Genomic DNA, 26,200 nt, shown 5'->3' on the forward strand with positions numbered 1-26,200 from the left:
GCTATGATCTGTCATGGCAAGGAATTGTATGTATACATTAAAAAAGGGGGTATGTGTGTGTTTGTAGTGGGGGTATAGGATTAGGGCGGTACGAAAAAATGTACCAACACCGTCCTCTAGACCCATTCCGTTAAGGTACCGTAAAAAAGCGTATTATGCATAAAGTTAATACAACCAACTCTGATATTACTACAGACGCCAGGCGACGCGAGCTACATTTGTCATGATGCATTCGCGACTGCACCGGATGCCCTCCACATTATTCTCGTTAATCGTGCTCACTGCGCCGAGGCAAAAGAAAGATCATGGGCGCAGATGCCTTTAAAGTATCTTGACCTTGCCAGGCACGGCTGCGCGTGCCAGGGGAGCTGTCCGTGCGAACACTCCCTGGCACACACCTGCCTCGGCGGCCCCAACCTACGTACCGTTCTGCTTCGAGCTGTGATCCCCCCACTGTCCCTTGGGTGCCCTGGAGTTCCTGCGCCGCCTGCTCTACTATCATCTCAGGTGCTCTCCTGAAACTTCCGTTTGTCGGTAACATGTGCCCTACAGCTGGATCATTACTTATAATAATAAAAAACCCGGTCTATCGTCACGACGATAGATCGCGAACATACCGCGCCCGTGCGAAGAGAATTACGGAACGCCAACGAGGAATCTGACCACAGCTTCGAGCTCGTAACGTCGTCGAGTGACACTCCTGCAACAGGCGTGACCGCTGAAAACCGCATACCGCCGGAAACTTGACCAGGATCATCCCTCGGTGGCATAACTGCCAGCTGTACGGCTAACATGGACCACACCCACACCGTCCCGCAACATAGAATAAAGAAGCAACTTATAAAGCCCAAACACACGGCTGCGCGCACACACCACAACAAGCGAGACGCCATGCTGCTACGCTGCTGCTGTTGCCGGATTAAAACTGACTACTGTCACCAAATCTAGCAAGCATCTCAGGAGCTGGCAACCTCGGCGCGTAGCAACATGGCGGCGCTCTTGCGGTTCCCGATTTCTCAGTCCCACCAGCTTTTCGGTTTATGTTTTCCCTGCTTACTTCCTACTTTCCTAATCTGTCCCTTCTCTAGCTCACGTTTAAAAATACCTATTAACTCGTCGTTTGTCCATGCCCTTCGCGGTTGCTTGGATACCATGCTTTCAATGTTTTTCGCCACTTCTTGTAGCTGCCTGTCATTCAATTTGCTCATACCTTTCCTTTCTTTAGTTTCTACCAGTGGTACTGTCCTTCCAAAACTGATTTTGATTAGTTTCTGATCACTCCCCAGGCTTTTTGTACCTTCGTCATCAATTTCCATACATCCCAACCGTTCATACAGCTTGTGGGACATTAGGCAGTAGTCGATTGTCGAGTGGGTGTTATTTCTTTCCCATGTTATTTTCCCGTCGCATTTAATTTCATTATTAACTATCACAAAATCATGAGCCTCACAAAAATCTACCAACATGTGCGCTGTTGCATCTGTCGCCCTGTAAAAGTATTCTAAATGTGCATTCATGTCCCCTAGGATGATTATCTCACGTTTCATAGCTAACTCCCTGATGTCCTTGGCCATACATTTGAAATGTTTTGCATTCTCCCCAAGGCCTCCTCCTCTGCGTTCTTTCCTTTTTCTGTTGCACCCTACCCAGGTGTATCCTGCAATGAATGGTGGCTCTTCATCTCTTAAATGGGTTTCGGCAACTCCATATACCTGAAAATTTTCCGTTTGTAATTGTTCTTCTATTTCGTCCCACTTAATGCGATTTCTTCCCCCCTGCATGTTGATGAACCCCACATTTACTGTTTTCTTCTTCTTCCTCCTCCGTGCTCCTGTCCTGCCCCCCTCCCCTGTCCTTTATCTTTTATGTTTTGGCATGCAGGGTCACCCTGGGTGCCTGCTTTCATAGAGTTACTATACTGACTCTAGAGGACAAGCTGGTGGGACCAAGAAGTAAAGGAGGCCATAGAGCAATGCAAAGATGCGTGCAGAAAACACAGAGCAGCGAAGAAAAGGGGAGCCACACCAGAAGTGGTGGAGACAAAATGGGAGGATTACCTTGCAATGAAAAGAGAAGCATTGGCATTACTTCAAGCCAAGATAGCAAAAGTTGGGGCACAGTGGTTGTTAGAGATACGAAAAAAAAGACAGAAATGCCTCTAAGAAATTTTGGGAACACATAAGGCAACAGAGTAAGAAGACAGAGGTGGTTCAGCACTCACTGACCACACCAGAAGGAACAAAGGTAGAGGGAGAGGAAGCTCAGGAATATATTAGGTTAACAATAGAGGCAGCATTTGCAGAGCCAGTGGGTAGCGAAATGGAGAACAATGACAACAGCAGGACAGAATTAGAGGAGGAGTACAGAGGGATGACAAGTAAGGAATGGGACAGAATTGAACACAGGGTCCCCGTGGGAACAGCGACAGGACCTGATAGCATACCTATGAAATTGATAAGCATATTAGGCCAGAAAAGTAAATTAAAATTACGACAACTTATTGAACAAATAGTAGTAGGGGGATATGTTCCACAGGTCTGGAAATCAAGCAGAATGATATTAGTTTACAAAGGTAAGGGAAGCAAAAACAACATTAAATCCTACAGGCCAATAACTGTCACATCAGCCATATACAGAGTAGCAATGCAGATGGTGAAAAAGAGAATGGAGGAATGGGCAGAACGTGAAGAGATCTTGGGAGAACTGCAGAATGGATTTAGAAGGAACAGAAGGCTAGATGATAATTTATTTGTTATAACACAGAGCATAGAGATAGCGGCAGCCAGGCAGAAACCGCTATGGATAGCTTTTTTAGACATTAGAGGAGCCTATGATAATGTAAACTGAGAAAAGTTATGGAGCCAGTTGAGGGAATATGGTCTAGATAGAAAGATGATTGGGTTCCTACAACAAGTTTATACAGATAATGAGGTAGAGATAACATGGGAGGGGGAACTACAAAGCAAGCTAAAATAAGAAGAGGTCTCAGGCAGGGCTGTCCATTGTCCCCTCTGCTTTTTATTATTTACATGAGCCAAATGGAAAAGAGACTAGAACAGAGCACAATAGGAACCGACATAAGCTATATGCTGGAAGGGCAGAAGGTAGCTCAAGTACTAGCCGGACTGATGTATGCAGATGATATTGTACTGCTTGCTGACACCCGAGTAGGGCTACAGATATAATGAGCATATGGGGAGAGGAGGGAGAAAAATTGGGACTGCAATTCAGTAGAGAGAAGTCTGGGATAATAGTATACAATGAAGAAAGGGGGGAACCATTGGAAATACAAAGCACTTAGATTGATCATGTTGAAAAATACAAGTATTTGGGCATATGGCTAAACGAGGGCAAAAAGTACTTGGAAGAACAGGAAAAAATTATGATTGAAAAAGTGAAAAGGAACTCAGCTGTAATGAAACACAAGGCACTATGGAAATATAATAGGTACGAGGTGGTTAGGGGCGTATGGAAAGGGGTTATGGTACCTGGCCTCACATTCGGAAATTCAGTACTGTGCATGAAATCGGAAGTTCAGGCATGCATGGAAACGAGACAGAGAAGTGTAGGTAGGTTGGCCTTAGGAGCGCACGGGAATACCCCTAAGAGGGAGTGCAGGGGGGACATGGGATGGACGTCATTCGAAGGTAGAGAGGCAATAAGTAAGCTAAAGTATGAACAGGGACTCCCAGCACTGGAGGAAAAAAGGTGGGCAGGAAAAGTGTACAAATATCTATACATGAAAAGTTTGAACACAAAGTGGACACTCAGAACGAGGAAGCTGAGGAATAGATACCTGCAGCCGAGGGAGGGGGTCCAACGTGGTTTTAGTGTGGGAAAGGAGGTGAAGGAGACGGAAAGAAAAATGTGGGAAGAAAGAATGCTCGGAAAGCCAGCGCTATCAATGTATAGGTCACAAAAACAGGAGATTAAGAGAGAGCTCTTGTTTGATAACTCGCGGGGCAGCTCACTATTATTCGAAGCTAGGACGGGGGTTTTGAGAACGAAAACATGCAGGGCTAAATTTGAAGACGTGGACCTTTGGTGCACAGCTTGCGGAGCCGAAATGGAGACCACAGAGCATATAGTGCTGAGATGCACAGACCTTCGCCCGACTCTGGCAGAGGGAACAGTGGCAGGTATGGAAGGGGCATTGGGTTTTCCCGGGGAACGAGGGCAAATAGACAAGAAAAGAGTGGCAGTAACGAAGGGGAGGCTAGAGGATTGGTGGAGGAAGTCAAGAGAGAGATAATACCATAAATCGGGGAGATAATGTTTCCTGTACTTTTTTAGATAGTTATTTTGGAAGGAGGAGGCCCAGTTGAAAAAGACAACAGGAATTCCTGTCGCAACTACAGAAATTTCTGTTGTACAACAGGATTTTTCTGTAGTAACTACAGATTCCTGATGGAGCGACAGACTTTTCTGATGTACAACAGACATTTGTTGTTGCTACTACAGAAGTACAGTCTGTTGTATGTCTGTTGTTACAACAGAAAGCTGAAGCTCTACAACAGATTTTTGTAGTACTACAGAAAAATTTGTCATCACTACAGGCACCCTGTTGTCCCAACAGAAATGTTCCTGAAGTAACCCGAAAAACTTCTGTAGTGCTACAGAGAGCTGTTGAAATACTACAGAAACCTATTGTGGCAACAGGCCCCCAATCGTCACAACAGAAGTGTTCCTGAAGTAATGCGACCAACTTCTGTTGTACTATAGAAAAATGTTGTTGTACGACAGAAACCTATCATTGCAACAGGCCCCCAGTTGTCACAACAGAAGTGTTCCTGAAGTAATGGACAAACTTCTGTTGTACTACAGAGAACTCTTCCACAACGGAAACCTATCGCCGCAGCATGTACCCAATGATGACAACAGAAGTGCACTGAAATTGTGTGATGCGACAAGCTTCTGTAGTGCCCGGTTGAAAAAGACAAAAGGAATTCCTGTCGCAACTACAGAAATTCTGTTGTATGACAGAAGTTGTTGACATTTCTTAATAGGGAGACATTTCTGACGTTACGACAGAAATTCTGATTTCGCAACAGAAGCATTCTGTCGCGACAACAAGAGTTCTGAAGTCGGAACACAGCTTTATATCCTGACAGCGACTCCGACGTTACGACACCAATTCTGACGTCGCAGCAGAAACATTCGGTCGCGACGGCCAAGACTTCCGAAGTCGCAACAGAAGCGCTTTCCGTCGCGGTCCTTTAAAATTGTATGTTTTCGCATCGGTGGTGTACACTGTACTTTTCTCTTGCGCGGTATTCAATCGCGCTTCTCTGAAGCCGGCAATATTGATGGCACCGACACCGGTATTAAAGTCGACGTGGCGAATAGTTATAATTGTGCCGTGACGACGCGGCACCAGCAAGCGCCCTACCGGCCTCCTCAAAATCGGCCGCTGAACAAAATCATACCATCTGCGGGAATGGCTGCGTCCCCGTTTTTTTGGTAAGATGTGGCACACAGGCCTGTGGACTTACATGTGCTGTTACACTGACACATTAGTTAATTTCCCAGGAATATTTCACAAGCTTATGCGAAGCGGAAAAGAAGATTTGGGTTGTTCCACAAAGTTGCGTGAAAAGCTGTCTCGCTCGGGTCTCATTAATCTGGTACAGTGCTGCCGTGAGAAGCCAGTATGCTGTCAGAAAGAACTCTCATCCACGAATGTTTATCTAGCTATTTTGCATTGAACACACGAAATATATGCGCGCTCAAAAGTGTAAAGAACGAGAGACAACTGTCGAAACTAGCAGTAATAACCCTAAAAGTCAACGTTGTCTATTTCTGAATTCCTTATTTAATATGGATATCGTACATCGAAATCGATGTTCTAGCACTGCACGATGTACCTGTCAATGGTACGAACACTCTTGCTCTTCTAGAGATGCTGCACTTGACGCGGTGGAGTGATAGCGGATCTTGGCTCTCAAAATGCAAATGTAAACATCAGCGCATCAGCACGTCGTACTATTCACATGGCCAAAACGTACGTCCGGAAAGCATGTCAGGGGTGGTGCAGTGGTAAGATGCCGGCCTGGGAATCGTGAGGTCGCATGTTCGAATCCTAGGCGAAGACGTTTTTTTTAAATTTTTTTTTACTTTTATGTTTTTCTTTTTTGTACTAACAAATTTACATAACCTTACGGACGTCTCTGTCAATTTTTAATTAAATATTGATCAAGAACTACAGAACTTTCTACTACAGGACGTCACACTACAGACAACAGAACTACAGGCAACAGAACTACAGGCAACAGAACTACAGAAACAACGTCCCAAAATACGACAGACTGTGAAAATTTCCTGTTGTGTTTTTCAACTGGGGGGGAATGAAAACTAGTTTAAGAAGAGGATATAAAAAAAAGAAAAAAATAGGAGGGGGAGCAAAAGGCTAGGTGGCGCCAGCCGCCGCCCATTACAAAGGGTATAGCCGCCATCCATCCATCCAACACGGTAGAGGCGGCAACGCAAATTGAGACTGAAATGTAAAATGAGGTTTCTTTTCACTGTTTCTATGCATTCTCCAAACTATTGAATGTGTTTTAACTTGCGTGCAAGTGCAGCGGCTTATTCTGCTACTGATTTTTCTATGAATGTTACTTTTAACGGCAACACTTGTCCACTGCGTCTGGTTTCTTATTCTATGACTGCGTCAGGTAAGGCATGCTACGAGCAACCTGCAAAATTCGTGTTCTAAACTTGTTTAATGACGTGAGGATGCTTCGCGAAATCTGTGGATACGAATAAGTGGTCAAGAAAATGGCTGCTTGTCGATGTGTGCACACGAGACAATTGATGAGGCCGACAGGCGACTGCTTTCGCGTGAACATCTGACGAGTGCAATGCTTCTGCTGCTGTTAAAAATACAAATATGCACTGTCCATGTGTCTTCTCGTGCGATATGAGCACCTGAGAATATTTGTCGTCAAGTGCCGCTTAATTACAACACCCTCCTACGATTTTGTCTGTTGCAGACTTTGCGGAGTTTCCACACTCGCGTAAGTATTTGGATCAATGGTGTGCCTACTTCGTTTGTAAACTTATGTGCTATATGTCTGTATTCTGATGCTACTAATGCAAGTGCACGGAAAACTAACTAGTCGACGATAGTGTGGTCATGGGTGTAATCGATATTAGGAGGCTGTAAGTCCGCTACAAATAAATTGCCAAACGTACGTGAAGCTTTTTGCTCTTCAGTTTATAAGCTTTTCATTTTATTCCCTGGGGTACTGGCATCTTGGCCTCAACCAAGTCCTACCATTCGAGTGCTGAGATTTTATTGAACACACATAGTTTTTGCACCAGGCCAGACTCAAGGCTGCGGCGTGCTTACAATCTCGCAGCTTTGCGCCCTATTGCTATTCTCTTCAAACAAACGCGCACAATTGGCATTGCTCTTTCAGCTATACATTATCACCACCACCAGCTTCCACATGCAGAATAATACTATTCGTTGTAATGCTGACCCGTTAACTGTATTTCTTCAGCTGTTTATACCCTTGCACAGAAGCACCTGGCAAGTGCATATTACGCTAAAGCAACGTCTGCATCACTTTAGCTTCTCAGGCTCGATTATATTTGAGAGCATTCTGGAAGGCTCCAGTGCACTGTGGGAATAACTGGACATGAAGTTTCTTTGATGTAGCTAGATGCTTGAATTTATGCTAAATCTGTTGTCATGTAATGTTGCATTGTAGATACTATTTTACATGTGTTAATAGCAAACATGTGGGGATATAGCTTGTGCTGAAGCAATACAGGATAATGATTTAAGCTTTATTTATTGATTGAAATTGAAGAAGTCAGTGCCTCACATTTCAGCATATTCATTCATATGACTGCTTCCAGCACACTAAATACAGAGGGGCTGTTGGTGTCACAGTTCAGATAAAATTGCAAGTATGAGTGTATACTAAGTAGAAAATGCAATATCTTAATTTTAATGTCTATAACTCCTTGCATAGACACGATCAACTACACCTTCCAACCAACTTTGGTAAATGTGTTTTAGGATCTCGCTGAACTACACAAGTAAACTCCCATATGTTAATGTCACAGCTGTTCTTTGTGCTTGCCCTTTCTGTGCCACAGTTGTGCAAGAGATGCCTCATTAGGTCTACTAGGCACCAAACCTGAGAGAAAGCTAGGGCCACATGCTACACCTATACAACGATCCAGGCAACGACCTAGGCACCTGAAAGACTTCATGTTTAAGCAAAACTGGTTTTTCCTTCCCTGAGGGGATGATGTAGTGTCCATGTATGGCACTCTTTAGAATGAAGGAAGGCAACCCTGGGGTTCAAGGAAGCTTCCAAGATGGCTGCAGTTTCGTTGAAATAAATGTGTGCGTGTTCCCAACAGAATCCGCCGAAATCAGATCAGAGAACAGGAAAGAGAACTAGTCGGACATTCTATGTTCGCACCAAATAAAAGAGTTAGAAGCGGTCGACCGCAAACAGGGGAATATTCGAGTTGCGGCTTACACTATCATTTGCAGCAAATTGGCAAACGATCAGAAGTCAGTGGTGAAACCTTACTTTGCCTTATAGGAATATTAAAAAAAATATTGCGTTGGGGTAATATCGGAATTCGCGGTTACGAGTAGTCAAAAGCACGCGAATTTATTTGTGTGTTCTTAGGTAGCACGGCGAGACGGACTAGTGAAAAAAAGAGACGGCTTGTGATCGACTTTAAACACAAAATCGCTGATTCCTGATTCAGAAAACTACGAAAGCTCCCGAAGAACGAATGCCTACTGGACGACTAGCTTTGCAAAACGACTAATGAGTTGTTACCAAAACATGAGTCGTGGCGTCAGGTATAGTACTCCTGCATGATTAGACCGCCAAAAACACCAAAATGACAGAATACAAGCAAACAATAACGGCTTCCATAGCAAAACAGAAAACGCCTGAATAACCATTTGCGTTCACATTTGAAAACGTGCGATGGGTTAACGATGGCTTGCTACGAAATCTTTGGTGTATATTGATAGCGTAAAATATGCACTCGCCCCTGATAAAGTTACTCTCTGATTTAAAAGAAAATGTGCAGGCAGGTGTGTTATACTTATGGGGTCGCGGGAACTGGAGCCGTATTCCGTGTCAGCACTAAGAGATGTCGCCCTGGACAGCTTAGCCAGGTATGTGCAGCCTTCTGTGTCACGTCTCGCGGTGCGTTGCGTTTCCTTTAGCTCTAGCGGAGCGAATACCGTAAGTTAGCCATGAACATGACTTAGTGCTTGGTACTTAAATGTCGCTAGCGTGAAGACGCGGGACAAATTGCGCAAGTCGCTGCAACAGTATCTGTAGGAAATGGGCCAGCATGCTTATGTTCAATAATTAAAGCTTAATGTACTGAAGCTCGCGACGGCGTTCCTCTGCAACTGTATCAGTAATTCGACAGGAATAAAGGTGCACCCTTTGTCTGCCATTCTCGTCTTTTTGTTTATATATAAGCCAAAATGTTTTCTGCGTTACATGTTATATATGCGTTATATGTTGCCCACACAATTCATAACGAAATTTCGAAACAACCCAGTCAGTAGAAGGTACCCCGCCAATAAGTAAATTAGTTTGGTGAACACTGGCCACTCCCAGCACAGGCGCGGGTGTTTAACTAACCCGAATGTAGCTGTACGAAACATTTAATGTCGACCAGTGCAGGAGTTCTGCCCTGGAACCGCTTTCAGTGCGATTGCTGACGCCAGCAGAAACAGGTGATAATAATAATATTTGGGGTTTTACGTGCCAAAACCACTTTCTGATTATGAGGCACGCCGTAGTGGAGGACTCCGGAAATTTTGAACACCTGGGGTTCTTTAACGTGCACCTAAATCTAAGCACGCGGGTGTTTTTCGCATTTCGCCCCCATCGAAATGCGGCCGCCGTGGCCGAGATTCGATCCCGCGACCTCGTGCTCAGCAGCCCAACACCATAGCCACTGAGCAACCACGGCGGGTCAGAAGCAGGTGAGTGCAGACGTGTTCTTCACGGGCGGCTTTCGCGGTGCCGTCAGTCAAAGAGCGTCGCGCTAGGTAAATTTAAATGCCGCATAAACATGGCCAGTTCATACGTTTGCGCTAGCGCAAACGTATGATTCATACGTTTCATACGTTTGCGCTAGCGCCATACAACTGTTTCATGGTGGACGAAAAAAAGCGCGAAAAGACAAGCCTTCTGGTGCATGTCTTTTCGCGCTATTTCTTTCGTCCACCATAAAACAGTTGTATGGCGCCAGCGCAAAAGCGCTAGATCAGGAAGTAAAAATTTGACCTCGAAAAAAGAATAACGAGTCCGGGCACCTGCCCTTTCAGGTACCCGGGGGACGCTAGAGGAGACTTTGTGAAAAAGCACAAAGAATCCCCTTGTCCCCCGCGCCGTCCAAATGGCGGACCACGCCGAACCCCTTCTGCTCTGCAGCTCGTCGCAGAGCAGGATTCCAGGATTCGAACGTGGGTCCTTGCGAGTGCCGGCTCGACACTCCACCACTCGGCTAACGGCGCGGCATGCCAATCGCCTTACGAAAGACGGCAAGGCTGATGCGAATTCTGCTATCGCATCGGCCGCATCACGCTATCAGCCGAACTGCCGACTACATCATCGCCTGCGTGTTCGAGCATCGAAGATGGGAGCGCTCCCGCGGTATCTGCAGCAGGCGAGGACGCACGTTCAATTCGCAGGAAGGGGCGGTTTGTGTTTGTGCAACTAGATTGAAGAATGGCTGCATCAGAAGGTTTAGATATTTGTCTATATATTACGCAATCATCAGCATAGAGTCTAATTTGTGAGTCAGTGGAATGAGGAAGGTCGTTAATATAAATTAGAAAAAGCAGAGGACCTAGTACGGAGCATTGGGAAACTCCGGATGTTACGGGGCAAACAGGTGAGTCACAGTCATTAATTGAAACTTACTTGGTACGGCCCTGCAAAAAACACTTGATCCGCTTCATCGGATTAGTATCAAGACTTCGTTTACTAAGTTTGAGAAGTAGTGGTTGATGTGACACTGTATCAAATGCTTTCGCGAAATCTAATAAAATGCAATCCACAAATGATGAACAATCTAAAATGGAAAACAAATCATTGGTAAACGCGACCAGTTGAGTTTCACAGGAGTGGTGTTTGCGAAAACCATGCTGATTAGGTGTGAAGAAACAGTTCGATTCGAGATGCAACATTAGGTTAGAATATATGTTCAAGCAGTTTGCATGGAATTGATGTTAAAGAGATAGGCAGTTGTGTGGGCTATGAGCATCAGATTTATGCACCGGAACCAACTTTCCCACCTTCCAGTCGTCCGGCAACGTGACACTCTGCAATGACTGAGAAAAGACATACTACAGTATAATGGATGAATAAGTCTGGGTGTTTTTCAGAAACTTGTAGTTAATACCATCGGTACCAGCTGACGATGAAAGTTTCGCAACTCGAATGAGTTTAGAGATGCCTACCCAGTCGATAAGGATAGGGTCCATTTGAAAGAAGTCAGGTGCAGAAATAAGAGGAATAGTTATTGGTGCAACATGTGAAAAAGATGATGAAAATGTGTCATTGAGTAAGATTCAGCACTGTTTATTTGATACAAAGAATCCTCGACCGTTCTTCGAGCGAACTTCTTCAGATTCGCGCATGCCGATAACATTCCAAAATTTGCGTAGATTTGAAGTAAGAGGGAAGGGTTGAATGAAAATAGTTGTGTTTAGCACCAATGAGAGCACGTTTATATTCCGCAGCGGTAGATTGATAAGCCAACCTTGCTCTGTCTGTCATAACTTTCTTGCAGCGGCGAAACATGCGCTTTTTCCTGTTTAGTAAGCGTTTTAACGATAAGTTGAACCACGGCGAACGTCTCTTGCAAGATATTCTTCGTAGCGGAATATATTTATCGATGAGCGCTTTGACTTGCATTTAAAATAACCGCCAGTTCTCTTGCACTGTGCGTTCCCATAACTACGGCAAGAACTCGTCAACGAATTTTTCCAAAGCAGTATTAATGGCTTGAAAGTCTGCTCTCCTGTAATCGCGGATTACGGGAGAGCAGGGACGTTTGGTTGTATGCCTATACAAGAATAAAAAATAATGAAGCGAGCGCTGTTTGGCAATGGTACACTGACAATATACAGGGTGTTGCAGCGGACACTTTCAAACATTTTTTTTTTAATTTCCTGTGGCAGATACCATGATTCTAGTCCATCAGCTGGTCTACTCCAAGAGGAGGACATGCACGAAAAATTGAAATGTATAATCAATAAATAATAAAAATTGAATAATTAAGTTTTTGCCTACTAATTACCCTATGGCACATTGCAATTTACACATTCCAGCGGGTGAGACTGCAAGGCATATCCACTTAGAAATAATTGTGTGCATGACACCATTTACGAGATATGCGCCGTCAAACTTGCCGTAAAATGCATGGTCGCTCCACTTACTTTCTTAACGAAACTACGTTTTATGCATTGAACCACACAACTAACTGGAACGCCATGCATTTCTCCGCTAAGGTGGGAAATTAATGCGTCGAAACTGCTGTCATCCTGAGAATTCGTTCCAAGTATATCCGCCTTGCGAACTTTCCGGCTAGAATTTGCAATATGTGCCATGAGGTAATTAGTTAAAAGTTTAATTAGTGAATTTTGTTAATTCGTCGATTAAGCATTCCATTTTTTGCAAGTAATGTCCGCCTCTCCGAGTAGACCAGCTCATGGACTAGAATTGTGCTATCTGCCACAGGCACTTTCAATAATTTTTTTTAAGTGTTTTCTGAAACACCCAGTAGAAGCACATGCGCAGATAAAAAAAAGAAAAACGATGTAGAACCTTTGACAGCATGTTTTTTATGAGACCATTTATCTGTCCTTCCTCTATTTGGATCTGCCGTGAACGCGCCTTACTTTTTCGCTGCTTTCGTTGCTCTATCGCCCATTACCCGGTATTTATTCGGTGATAGACTTATTGCAATGACAATTATATTGTTATGGAAGGATGAACGAAGAGAGGAAGAAGAAGATCGCGAGACGCTGGCTGATTTGGGTGCCTGGCCATAAAGGACTAATCATAAATGAAATTGCAGACTCTTTAGCCAAGGCACCTTTAAGTGGCCCGATTCTCCCTTGCTGCCCTTTGATGTTACTGCCCTTTGATGTTACTGCTGCTAGATTTCGCAGGAGTGTCATTATACAGGCAGTATCAGGCTCCGCAATCACCAACTCTGTGGATTACGGACATCTCCTACACCCTTGGCACAGAGATTTTTGCCGAACACGGGAAACTGAAGTGTCCATCACGAGGCTGCTCTGCCGTATACCTGCATTGAACTTCTACCTCCACAGGTCTGGTCTGGTACCCTCACCATTATGCTCATTCTGCGGCGAAGCGGAGACAATAGACCATTTATTGTTGTCTTGCAGACGTCTTTCTATTATAAGAAAACGCCTACTCGAAATCCCGCTTTGCTCTATTGGTCTAACTCTATCAGTGCCGGTGATCCTATCTTTTGGAGCCTCCATTATTGGGTTCAGTCACAGAAATGTTTGCTTGCAATCCAAGATTACCTCATTGAAACCAATCGATTTCCTTGTTAGACTCATCGTTCTCTCTCCCAGCCATAGCTTTCTTTTATTTCTTATCTATTATTATTATTATTATTATTATTATTATTATTATTATTATTATTATTATTATTATTATTATTATTATTATTATTATTATTATTATTATTATTAAATACCCGGTTTTCTTCTGATTATTTGCTTTTTTCTCCGAACAAAAAATGTTTACTTTTCTTTTAAACTTCAACGCTCAAATTGTTAACTCCCTTGTTATTATTATTTTTATGCACCTAATTGAACCACCCGATGCATGGCCAATCCCCCACTGTGGTTATGTGCCACGGCCACTCAGGACAAAAACAACAACTGCTGCAGGTTGTTGGCGGTCAGCCATCTTGTCTACGCCGACTCCTCCTGTATATATATTGTAAATACAGTCTTAAGACCGTTTTTTCGTAGGCGCCGCCATATTGTGAACGCAGTGGCGTCGCCTATGAGCAGCGCCATACTGGCTTGGGTGAAAGCGGTCTTTTGCATGGCAGGTATACGCTCGGCGGTAGGTTCTGGCGTTTGTTTTCGCGGTCGTGCGGTCTGTTTAGTATGACGTGCGTCTTCTACGTGGTAAACGGTTCTATGAGACGTGCTGAAGTGGTTTAAGGCGTCATGGCTGGAATTACTGCTGGCGTTGAGGTAGACGGAACACGCAGCGCGATGTGTGCGCGCATGTTTGAGCCTACAATCAGCCTCGGAGATCAATTGTGTATTTCTGAATGTTCCAGTCAGTAATGTCACCTTATTGCAGTATTATCCTCTGTTTCTAAGCTGCGGTTTAGGAGCGATGAAACATACGCGACGATCGTAACAGCGTGGGTACCGTTTTGCTACGATAGGAGCTGTGACGTTATACTTTGACAAGCGTTTAAACTGTTCGCTGCATGTTACATTGCGTGACTACTTAGTTCGATTGATGAGGTTTCCGCCCCTGAATAAAATAGTTTTGGCAAGTAATAGCAGCATGCCTTACAATATGAATTAAGCTTTTCCAGCAAAGGGACTGTTTACGAACTGTGCGAGCGTCCTAAGCAGTGGTAGGTGCTGGATTACATATATCTTTGTTCTATATACCGCATGGTCCAAGCATACGGCATCAGCGGTTATATATTTATAAACTTTGTGCGGCGTGACTATGCGAGGTCCTATTGCGGCGTTAGCCCGTTTCCTCTTGCTTTTTCGAGAAAGCGGATGATAACCGAAATTTTTTTTCGGTTATGTTCGTTCCGTTCTCTACGACGCACTCACACGTATTACGGAAATTTTTCCTCAAAAATAGGCATCGCATTCTTTTTATGCGATCCCTCTCTATTATGGCTATATGCAGGCCAAAAAAGCAATGCCGAAGCGCACAGCTTACATATGTATCTGGTTCACCAACCGCAGTGATCGCTGTGTTGAGCAGCGCCATCGGCTTCATGTAGGAAGGCTATCGTAGACACATGGTAATTTGAAGCTAACTAGACTTGAAATGCGCGAGAACTATGCCGGTGCATCACAAATATTTGATAGCGCCTGCCGCTTAGATGTTTCGTGGTTGCTTTAGGTTGGCCGTGCACGAGCGTTTGCTCTTATGCTTTGTTTTACTCCCTACGCGAAGCTATCAGATATTGAGCAGATTTACCATTTCATAATGCTAATACAGAGACACCGGTTTTCTTTGTTGAATTAAAATCGATACAACCAAAATAGTTCACAACACATACACACACCACGACAGATAATGTGCGTACACCGCGGCTGATAAAGCGCGTCACATTTTTGCGCCCCCAAGAGATATTTCCGCCTACTGTAATTACCGATGCACCGAAAGGCTTCCCTGACGACCTTATAAGAACGGATATGGCGTACATTTCACATAGTACCATCTAAAACATCTCTAAATCGTTCCGCAGCGCCGCGCCGGATCGCCCAAGCCAGAGAGGAGGAAAGGCTCTCGGCTCACCCTATCCTCCTCGCCCGATGAAACGGTCTTGGTGGGAGGTGCGGGGTACCACGGAAACGGAGCTCCGCAGTGGACGTCGCATCACCGTCCGCACCATGAATGACGGTGAGCACGCGGGATCAACGTCGTTGCCGCCTTTAACGTCACCGTCGCCACCTACGTCGCTGATGCCTTCGGTTGTGGTTGTGCAACCCAAGGATCCTGGAACTTTCTGCGGGACCGATGGTGCCGACGTTGAAGAGTGGGCGGCTATGTACGAACGCGCGAGTGGAATCAACAGATCGGACCCTACGCTTATGCTAGCCAACCTGTTGTTCTACCTACGAGGCACGGCAAAGGTGGGGTACGAAAACCACGAAGGGGAGCTCACGAGCTGGGACCAATGCAAAAAGAACTTGACAGAGTTGTTTGGCAAACCAGCCGGCCGTAAGATTGCCGCAAAGCAGGAACTGGCCTCCCGTGCCCAAATCCCCCACACAGTCCTATGTCTCGTACATCCAGGACGTGCTGGCACTTTGTCGTAAAGCCGATCGTTACATGACAAAAGTTGTAAAGGTCGGGCACGTGCTTAAGGGCATGGCTGACGACGCCTTTAATCTGCTCATGTGCAAAAGCTGTTCTACAGTTGATGCCATCAACAGAAATCGCATATGTCGCTTAAAGTTTTTCTATCAATTAATTAATAATAATCTCAAAGTTGACACCTCCAATATCCTTACCTATTCCTCGGGGTACCAAACTAGGAATCGCCATTCTCTTTCTATAACACCATTAAATCCGCGAGTTAATTGTTTTAAATATTCCTTTTTTCCAAGGACCATCACTGATTGGAATAACCTCATGGATGATGTTGTCAGACAGACATCATTACATTCATTTCAAGAGCATTTGAATTGATTGCTGTTAATTGACCTTGTCGCTGTATTCTCTTGTTGAATCTCTATGTGCAATTTTGTTTTCTTTGTGTCTGTAATTCTGTATCTCACACAATGTTTCCCACCTGCTATGATCTTGTGTACAAGATCGCAGTATTCATAAATAAAATAAAATAAAAGAGTGCCGACAATTCGAGCAGGCGAAAAGCCGACGCGTCTTGCAACCATTCGCCAGACTTCCCAATACTGCCGCAACGTCGACGTGTGAAGATCAACCCGCACAGCAGCATGCGTCGCCATCACAGGACGTGGTGCGAATCGTTCGACGTGAACTGGATGCGATGGCGCCCGCAGCTTTCTGTTCGCAGCCCAGATGCTACCACTTTTTCGGTTCCCCTTGTACAAGCCATCGTTCGCCAGGAACTTGAAAACATTGGATTACATTCTGTGTGCTGTCGCCAATTCCAGAGCTAACGAACGCCCTTATACTATTTTCGCTCCACCCCGACGCTTCTCTCCGCTTTATCGCAACCCGACTGAGTGCAGAACTGCGGACGACCAGCCTATATGTTTCACCTGTCGCCGCACTGGTCATGTCGCCCGATATTGTCGCAACTCGTGGCCCTCAACACCTCGCACGCCGACCAACCTGAACCGTTTTGATGGAAATGTCCGCAATGTTTCGCCCTCCGCCGAGTCTAACAGCGCCGACAACTCTGCTAGGAACACGTGGTACAGCCGCTCACCAACGCCACGCGGACGCCAGTCTCGTTCACCGCAAACACGTCGCCCATCTTCCCGTTCACCGCAGCCACGTCGCCTTTCGTCCACTGTGGTGTTTGGCCGCACCCTTTCGGAAAACTAAGAAATGCGGCCCTCGGAAGTGGTGCTGCATTGCCTACTACCTCAGCAAATCCTCTGTCCGTGCCCACAAGGAGAAGTGTAATAGACGTTAAAATAGACGGCGTACCTGTCCAAGCACTCGTCGACAATGGAGCCCACGTTCTGTGATGAGTGCTAGCCTACGCAGATGCTTAAAGAAGGTCCTCACCCCAGCAGCTGCCGGAGTGCTTCGTGTGGCCTACGGCGGCGTGCTGGTTGTTCTTGGAATGTGTACTGCGCGTTTAATTATAGCCGGCCCAGGCCGGCCGCCCTACTTCTGTTCTCTTTGCTGTGATAGACAACTGCCATCACGACGTTATCTTTGCATTTGACTTTTTATCCACTCATTCTGCTCTCATCGACTGGGCAACCGGCGTTCTTCAGTAGCAACTGCCTCAACTCGCCGATGCTCCGAGCACAGGGCCACCGCACTTGTGCTCGCTTCACGATGGGCGTCTGTCACCCGAGGCAGTTACTACGTCACTTTGACCGCCAAGCCACAGGTTCCTGACGGTGAATATGTGCTTCGCCCCATCATCGACGTGCTTTTGAACCGGAACGTTGCTGTTCCCCATACGTTGGTCATGGTTACTAATATTCATGGTTATATTGCGCTCAGTTTTACACAGACGATATTAAGAAAGGACAGGACGTGGACGGACGTAGCGCAAACTACCAACTGTTTAATAATGTTAAATAACGCGCTTATATACAAGGAGATATGGCGCGAGGGGGGGGGGTATAAAAGATATGACAAGTTCACGGAATGTGATCATAGTTCGGGTCAGGCATGGGGCCCAGAGCAGGCTCACGCGTTCGCCGCTCTCGTCGTGTTTCTGACCACCCCTCCCATATTTGCCCACTTTGATCCATCTGCACCGACTGAAGTCCACACTGACGCAAGCGGCCACGGCATCGGCACTGTTCTCGCCCAACAGCAGAATGGTACCGAATGCATGATAGCTTACGCCAGCCGCCTGTTGTCACCTGCCGTGAGAAATTACTCCATCACCGAGCGGGAGCGCTTGGCTTTAGTTTGGGCAGTCGCCAAGTTCCGGCCATATTTGTACGGCCGCACGTTTTCGGATGGATGGATGGATGGATGGATGGATGGATGGATGGATGGATGGATGGATGGATGGATGGATGGATGGATGGATGGATGGATGGATGGACGGATGGACGGATGGATGGATGGACGTACGGATGGGCGGACGGACGGACGGACGGACGGACGGACGGACGGACGGACGGACGGACGGACGGATGGACGGACGGATGGATGGACGGACGGACGGACGGATGGATGGACGGACGGATGGATGGACGGATGGATGGATGGACGGACGGATGGATGGACGGAGGGATGGATGGACGGAGGGATGGATGGACGGACGGACGGACGGACGGACGGATGGATGGATGGATGGATGGATGGACGGAGGGATGGATGGACGGAGGGATGGATGGACGGAGGGATGGATGGACGGACGGACGGACGGACGGACGGACGGACGGACGGATGGATGGACGGACGGACGGACGGACGGACGGATGGACGGACGGACGGACGGATGGATGGACGGACGGATGGACGGATGGATGGACGGATGGACGGATGGACGGATGGATGGACAGACGGACGGATACTGTGAGCGTCCCCTTTGGAACGGGGCGGTGGGTTGCGCCACCAAGCTCTTGATATTATGCTGCTTAATATCCTACCTAGATTAAAAAAGAAAAAAAAAAAGAACACTATGAATTCCCACAACCAACTTTTTGACCACCTATTACGAACTTTGCTTTTGTACGTCTCCGTTTTTTGTCGTCTCTCTACTTCCACCTTCCAATCGCCTCTTACTAATCTCTATTGCGGACATGTTTACTGTGCGTGGCTTAGCCGTGTCCGGGGAAAAGGGGGATCCTGGGGGTTGAGCCGATGCTGGGCTTTCGGACCTTTAAGGCCCCCCGGCGGAGGCAACACACCTCTTTGGCCTCTGCTTCGCGTAGACGGCACCCCCGGACTGACCCACCCGTGGAAAATCGGCAGTCGCCTTTTCCTCTCCTCCTATACGATCTTCGTCTTTCTCTGTCGCCTTTTTCATCTTTCCTGCCTTCTCTTCACTTCTTTTAACTTCCTTATTTCCTGGCGGCAAGGGTTAACCTTGTGTAATATATCCAGTCTTGGGTATATATATATATATATATATATATTAGGTTATAGTGGGAACGTACCGCTGGCGTACGCAGAATAAAATTTTTCTAATCCTGTGACGTCCCCAGGTTGGGCTCCGAGGTGGGCGGCGGTGTTGTGCCATTACCACAAGCCCGGATTCCGAATCTGCAAGATGCAGAATCTATCCTGCGAGCGCCCTAATTCTCCCTTCACAAGTCAAGATGCTGAGCCGTCAGGCAGCGGTGCTCTGCGGAGAAGCGTCGGCGAGCAGCGCGTTCAGACATGCACACAAGTGCCAGACAGCCCGGCGCCGCACCTCCTTTTGCCTGGAGGTCACCGCGCGCGCGAACTTTGAACCGGGTGGCCAGCGCGGTCGCTGGTTGGACCTCTCGGACAACCGCCGAGTGCTGACTTTGTATTGGGCCGTTTGAGTGACAATGGTTCTCGGGGAGTATAAAGCTGCGAAGCGGCCGCCTCGAAAACCGGATCCGCTGACCCACCGGGAGACAGTGCCGCTCTCGACTGGGGTGACATGTGTCACGCGTTTTCGCCGGACGTCGCCGTGCGGGAACAGTCGCGTTTGCAGTGAGATCTTGGCCCCAGTGCCGACCCGTTCATATCCTGTATAATGACCTGTATATAGTGTATAAAGTCCCTTTTGTTATTCTCATCGACGCCTTGCTCGGAGTCTTCGCTACCAACGCTCTGTCACGAAACGGGTGACGAGCGCTACGGGACCACAAAGTCGTAATAGTGGTGCAGCGGTGCAAAGTCGTAACAGCGGGCATTCCTGCCGAATACAGTAATCCCATATATGGCTTCAAATTTCCCCACACTCCCTAATCGCTCCCTGAAGAGGGGGCGCACCGATGAAACCTTCAACTTTCTCTTCAAACCAAAAGAAATATTTCCCAAGTACCACGTAATACATAGTCAACACGAAACCAAGACAGTCCGTACAATATCCCCGTTTGTGGTCGCAAAATGCGTGACAGAAGCAATCGGTTCTGGTTACAAAGTAACAAAGATGGGAAGCGGCGACCTTCTTCTGGAAGTGCGTGACAAGCTCCAATACAGCAAACTGACGAAACTTGTTGCGCTTGGTGACATTCCTGTATCTGTGGGCCCCCACCGGTCTATGAACACTGTGCGTGGTGTCATTTCTGATGACGACCTCCTTGATCTTAGTGAGAGCGAGCTGTTGGAAGGATGGCAAGACCAAAACGTGGTAAAGGTGCAACGAATTAGGTTAAGGCGTGACGACAAGGAAATTCCAACAAAGCATCTAATAATAACATTTGGAACAAGTGAACTACCTGATTCATTAGAGACGGGATATTGTAAACTACGCGTACGACCGTACACTCCCAATCCGAGCCGATGCTTCAAGTGTCAGCGTTTTGGGCATGGGTCTCAGAGCTGCCGAGGGCGTGCCACTTGTGCAAAATGTGCATCTAAAGACCACGCTTCAGACAACTGTTCTTCCACAACCCACTGCGTTATAACTGTGACGGAGACCACCCCGCCTATTCGCGATCGTGCCCGTCATGGAAGAAAGAAAAACATATATTCGAACTGAAGGTAAAACTAAACATCTCTTTTCCAGAAGCGCGCAAGCGTTTTAGTGTCCACAACCAATCGAATCCGTCCTACAGTGATGTGACGCGCCGGGGGGCAGCGCCACATCTTCTGGTGGCCGCGCAAGTCACACGGAGTGTGACGGCGGTTACGCCATCAGCCCCCCTGGCGGGAGCAGCCACTGCTCCTCCGCCCCCTACCACGAAGGGCCAGCAGTCTTCCGAGCCTGCCGGTCCCAGGGCCACTGCTCGTGCGGACAGGCCCGAAAAACCCCGCGCGTGCCCGCTGAGCGGGCGTCATCCAGCGCCTCTGACGAGGCGATGGATGTAACAAAAACTTCTCCGTCGTCTCGGACGCCGAAGGAACGGCGTTGCTCCCTGGAGCGCGCCAAGCAAAAGAATGGCTGTGGCTTAGGTAAGGTTAAGCCCAGGATGCGAAGCATACTAGCCTTTATTTTAGTTGTTGAACCACTGTTTAGCCTGGTGAACTGCTGTTGCTTGGCTATATTTGGTTCGGCTAGACGAAGAAACAACTCATGCATTACTGCTTCGCCTTCAAGAGTGGAACGCGACAGCGTTCCCGTCGACCCGCCAAGGGGTGTAAGACAATGGGCTACAGGGCAGCGACTACGCGCCCCGCATTGGACGCGGTGAGCGTCGAGCAAAGCAGCGTTCGGCGCGGCAACGAAATGTGCGCCTGAGCAAGAGACGCACGCCTTAGAAACAGCTCGTTTCTAAGGCAACACCGCATTCACTAGAGGCGCTTTTGTACCGCTATGAAGCATCGTACTCGTGGCTCAGTGGTAGCGTCTCCGTCCCACACTCCGGAGACCCTGGTTCGATTCCCACCCAGCCCGTCTTGCAAGAGTTGAGCCAAAGCCACTTCTCCTCTGTCGTGACGTCACGGTGTCACGTGGTTTCATGGCGACACCGCCGCGCCTGAGGAGCTGGGTTGAGCTCTCGTAATATGCTTCGCATAAAAGAAATACCTCGCATCAAGGGGCCTGGAAAGGTCCCTTGAGCCAACCTAATCCATATCTCTTTACACACACCATAAAACACTTTCAATATGGCCACACAGGTAATGCATTGGAATGTGAGAGCTCTAATACATAATCTTGATCACATTAAGGAACTCCTTCGCAAGTTTAATCCAAGGGTGCTGTGTGTGCAAGAGACACACCTCAATCTTTCACATATTAACTTTCTGAAACAGTATGCCATTTACCGCAAAGATCGCAGTGACGCCTACGCCTCGCCAGGCGGTGTTGCTATTATAGTTGAAAAGGGTATCGCCTGTAAGCATTTACATCTGCAAACGCCCCCTGAGGTAAAGCCCCTCAATTTTCCAAAAGTAGCGCCATTCTTAGATCTTTCCGCCACCCCGCTCACCCAGGCGCTTCCTCCTCCACTCCTCCTGTCGCCCCAGCCTCCTCCGCTCCCCCATTGGCCAATCTGTGTCACGTGAAAGCAGGCCCCGCGCTTTTGTATATTTTTTTCTTTCCGGCGCAGAGCAGGCGCCGCGCTTTTGTATATCTTTTCTTTCCAGCGCGCTGCGACCCCCATTCTTGGGCCTGCGCGACGAAAGTACGGCAGGCGGTTTGAAGGAGCGCGGTAGTTTTATACAATGTGTTAGGGCCGAGTGCTTAATTGCGATGCCGTGCTGCTGCTCCTACAGTTGCCACAACAGACCCAGTGACGGCAAAAAGCTTTTTGCTTTACCATCCGCCGGGCGCAACGCAAAACGAAGAAAAGTGTGGATTCACAAGATCGGGCGGGCTGACTTCGAGCAAGTGGCAAAGAACGCGCGGCTTTGTGAAGTAAGTGCCACGGCTCTTCCAACCTCTTCTTTTGACGCCCGTGTCAAAACGGGCCCGTGTCCAGTACATTGGGGGCGCGTTAAAGAACCCCAGCTGGAAAAAAATTAATCCGGAGCCCCCATTATGGCGTGCCTTATGAGATCATGGTGTTGGGATGTAAAACCCAAGAATCAACTTTTTTCTGTCTTGTGTGCCTTGACTGTTCCAGTTAACGCAACACTGCTTCCTTGTGAAAACTTACAACGCAAAAGAATACAGACGCACGTAGTATACAGAGATAAAATTAGCACTTCAACAAAAGTGTTGCTGGTGCCAATGAGGGGAGGGGGATAATTATTTTCTGAACCACTTTCCAGTTGTCCCATCAAGTTCCTTCTTTTTTAGAGCGCAGCTCTTTGGCGTCCGTTCCTGGGTTTCGCGTCGTCGTCGGCGTTGTCGTCGGCCTCGTAACCAGCTCCGCCCCCCTTTCATCCCCCCAGCGCTAGCAGCGACCGACTGATACCGCTGGATGCCGCTGACGCCGCTAGAGAGTCAAGATAACGTGACTGCATAGAACACCGTCGCCGCCATGCAGAAAGAGGAGGAAAGGGTCCCCCCCCCCCTGTTCTTGTGTGGCGGATAGGGTGCTCTTTAGTTGCCGACGCGCCGGTTATTTCACGTAGGCCCCGGCACGTCGACGAATACGTGACCACCTTCCCACGGCTAGACCTGGTTCTTAGCGCTGCGGAAGCGAGGGTATCATATTGTTTGTGTCGGCATCGGCGGCGTTGTCCCTGAAACCAACTCCGCAGCTGGGGTTGACTCACTATCGGCGTCAGCGGCATCAGTCAGTCGCTGGTATCTCTTCCCTCCTCCCTTTATCGTGTTGTCCGCTTGCTGCGCGCGCTTCTGCCCCCATCGTTTGCCGCTGGGTGTACACGCCGCCCCCCTCCCCCCTCTTCCTGCGAGTCTCCGGTTGTCAAAGCGCCGGCTCGAACTTAATTCCTTTCTTCGCTCCTCCTCCAATGCAACCCCTGTGCGGTGGCAATCAGAGAGCCAGATCGGTGGCGGCGGATCTGTATATGTGCACCGCCCGAGCCGAAATTGCCGCTGCCGTTCGCCCTGTGCGGTGGCAATCAGAGAGCCAGATCGGTGGCGGCGGATCTGTATATGTGCACCGCCCGAGCCGAAATTGCCGCTGCCGTTCGCCACTGCGAAATTATCTGCCAGTTCTTTCTGAGCCATGAGCGAGACGACCGATGGAAGTCCTCCGTCTGCTGCTGCTGCTGCTGCTGCTGCTAAACGAGCTGCCAGAGCAGAGGCCCAGCGCCGTCGCCGTCAGAATCCAGAGGTGCGTGCCGCCGAAGCAGAAGCTTACCGTCGCCGCCGTCGAGATGATCCAGGAGTACGCGTCGCCGAAGCAGAGGCTAAGCGCCGCCGCCGAGAAGACCCTGCCGTTCGCGCCGCCGAAGCGGAGGCTCATCGCCGCCGTCGAGAGCAACCAACAGAGGCTGAAGCAGAAGCTGATCGCCGCCGCCGAGAAGACCCTGCAGTTCGCGCCGCCGAAGCGGAGGCTCATCGCCGCCGTCGAGAGCAACCAGCAGCGAGGCTGAAACAGAAGCTCATCGCCGCCGCCGAGAAGACCCTGCCGTTCGCACCGCCGAAGCGGAGGCTCATCGCCGCCGTCGAGGGCAACCAGCAGTAAGCGAGGCTGAAGCAGAAGCTCATCGCCGTCGCAGAGAAGACTCTACCGTTCGCGCGGCCGAGGCCGAGGCCAAACGCAAACAAAGGCTCGCAAACAGTCAGGGTGCAACAAATGCTTTCCGGCGACAGTTTACAGACAATCCGTTTGGAAGTTTGTGTTCAGTGTGTGATCGGCTCTGGTTCCAAAATGACGTGAAACCGCTTCCGGATACGTGCCGTGAGAATCTCCGGTGTGCGTTTCCCAACTCGGACTTGTGTCAATTCAGACTGTGTTCTTCATGCATGCAATCTGTGCGGAAAGGTGACATTCCTCATTTTTCGACAACAAACGGTTACAAATATCCCTCGAGGCCAGCGCACCTTCCACAACTTAATGCGGTGAGTGTAAGACTCGTATCTCCGCGAATCCCATTCATGCAAGTGCGACGACTGATGCACGGCGGAGGCCAATATGGCATTAAGGGTCCAGTTGTGAACGTTTGCGTTGACGTGGACGAGATGGTTACATCGTTGCCCCGTGCCATCGAACAAGACCGCGCTCTCAATGTGCATCTGAAGCGGCGTATTCTCGCGAAGACGACCTACTTGGCGGGGGCAGTGAGAAAATGTGATTTGCTGCCGTGGCTCAAGGTGCTTTGCGATAGCACACTATACAAGCACTACAACATCAAGTGCGACTTTGCCCGTTTGGGTGATATCACTGAAGTGGACAAGCAGGACGAAATTGAGTCGCTCCCGGAATGCGCGGACCTCAACGATCCCATCCAGGCGGCCACAGCCATGACGTTGGCTCAGCACACCTTGATATGGGATGAAGACAAGTTTCTTGTCATTGCTCCCGGTGAGGGAAAGAAGCCCCTGAGCATTCTTTACGACGAACATGCGGAGGAGCTCTCATTCCCACAGATTTACCTCGGTGAACCACGCCGAGTGGACGCCAGTGCAAAACCAACCGTCTTCACGCACGCCATGAGCGAGATCCGCAGGTCTGATCGTCGAGGTGCCACCCCACAACACGTACTGTACATGGCCATGAAAGTGTTTAGGCACCGAGTAGCCAGCGACATGTCTGTGGCCTTCCGCAACGTCAGAGCGGTGGAAACCCTAACGAAACAACAGCTACTCGACAAGGACTTCGTTCAGGAAGCGGTAGAACATGACATGGCTTTTATGCATGGCATACCCAATACCGTGCAGTACTGGGCCAGGCGCAAGAAAGACCTCTTTGCCATGATCCGCCAACATGGGTAAGCCTACGGCGTTCCTCACACTGTCTGCCTCGGAATTGCACAGGCCCGAGCTGTTAGTGTTGCTTCAGCGACTTCGCCTACAACCTGATGAGACTGCAGTTGCTGTAGAGGAAATGAACAGCATTTATCGTGCCCAGCTAGTAAATGACGATCCCGTAGTCTGTGCCATCTACTTCGACCGCCTGGTGCGCATCATTCTAAACATATGCATACTCCAGAATACCCGGATATCCCCCTTCAGACCATACGTAGTGGTCGACTACTTTAAACGCATCGAATTTCAACATCGCGGGTCGGCACACGCGCACATTCTTCTCTGGCTTGATAATGCCCCTGATGAGGAACTCTCCATGCACATGCCCCGAACTCTGGAA

The 26,200-nt window shown here is 48.2% G+C and overlaps 1 protein-coding gene and 1 pseudogene across 1 annotated transcript in view; both read right to left on the reverse strand.

Annotated features, from left to right (window-relative positions):
* The window catches only part of LOC139054457 (uncharacterized), a 47,816-nt pseudogene extending 46,958 nt beyond the window's left edge, over positions 1-858 (reverse strand).
* LOC139050420 (uncharacterized) overlaps positions 1-26,200 on the reverse strand; it is a 516,820-nt gene that overhangs the window by 248,585 nt on the left and 242,035 nt on the right. The window lies entirely within an intron of this gene.

Source organism: Dermacentor albipictus, chromosome 1 (genome assembly GCF_038994185.2).
Source record: "Dermacentor albipictus isolate Rhodes 1998 colony chromosome 1, USDA_Dalb.pri_finalv2, whole genome shotgun sequence".
NCBI lineage: Eukaryota > Metazoa > Arthropoda > Arachnida > Ixodida > Ixodidae > Dermacentor > Dermacentor albipictus.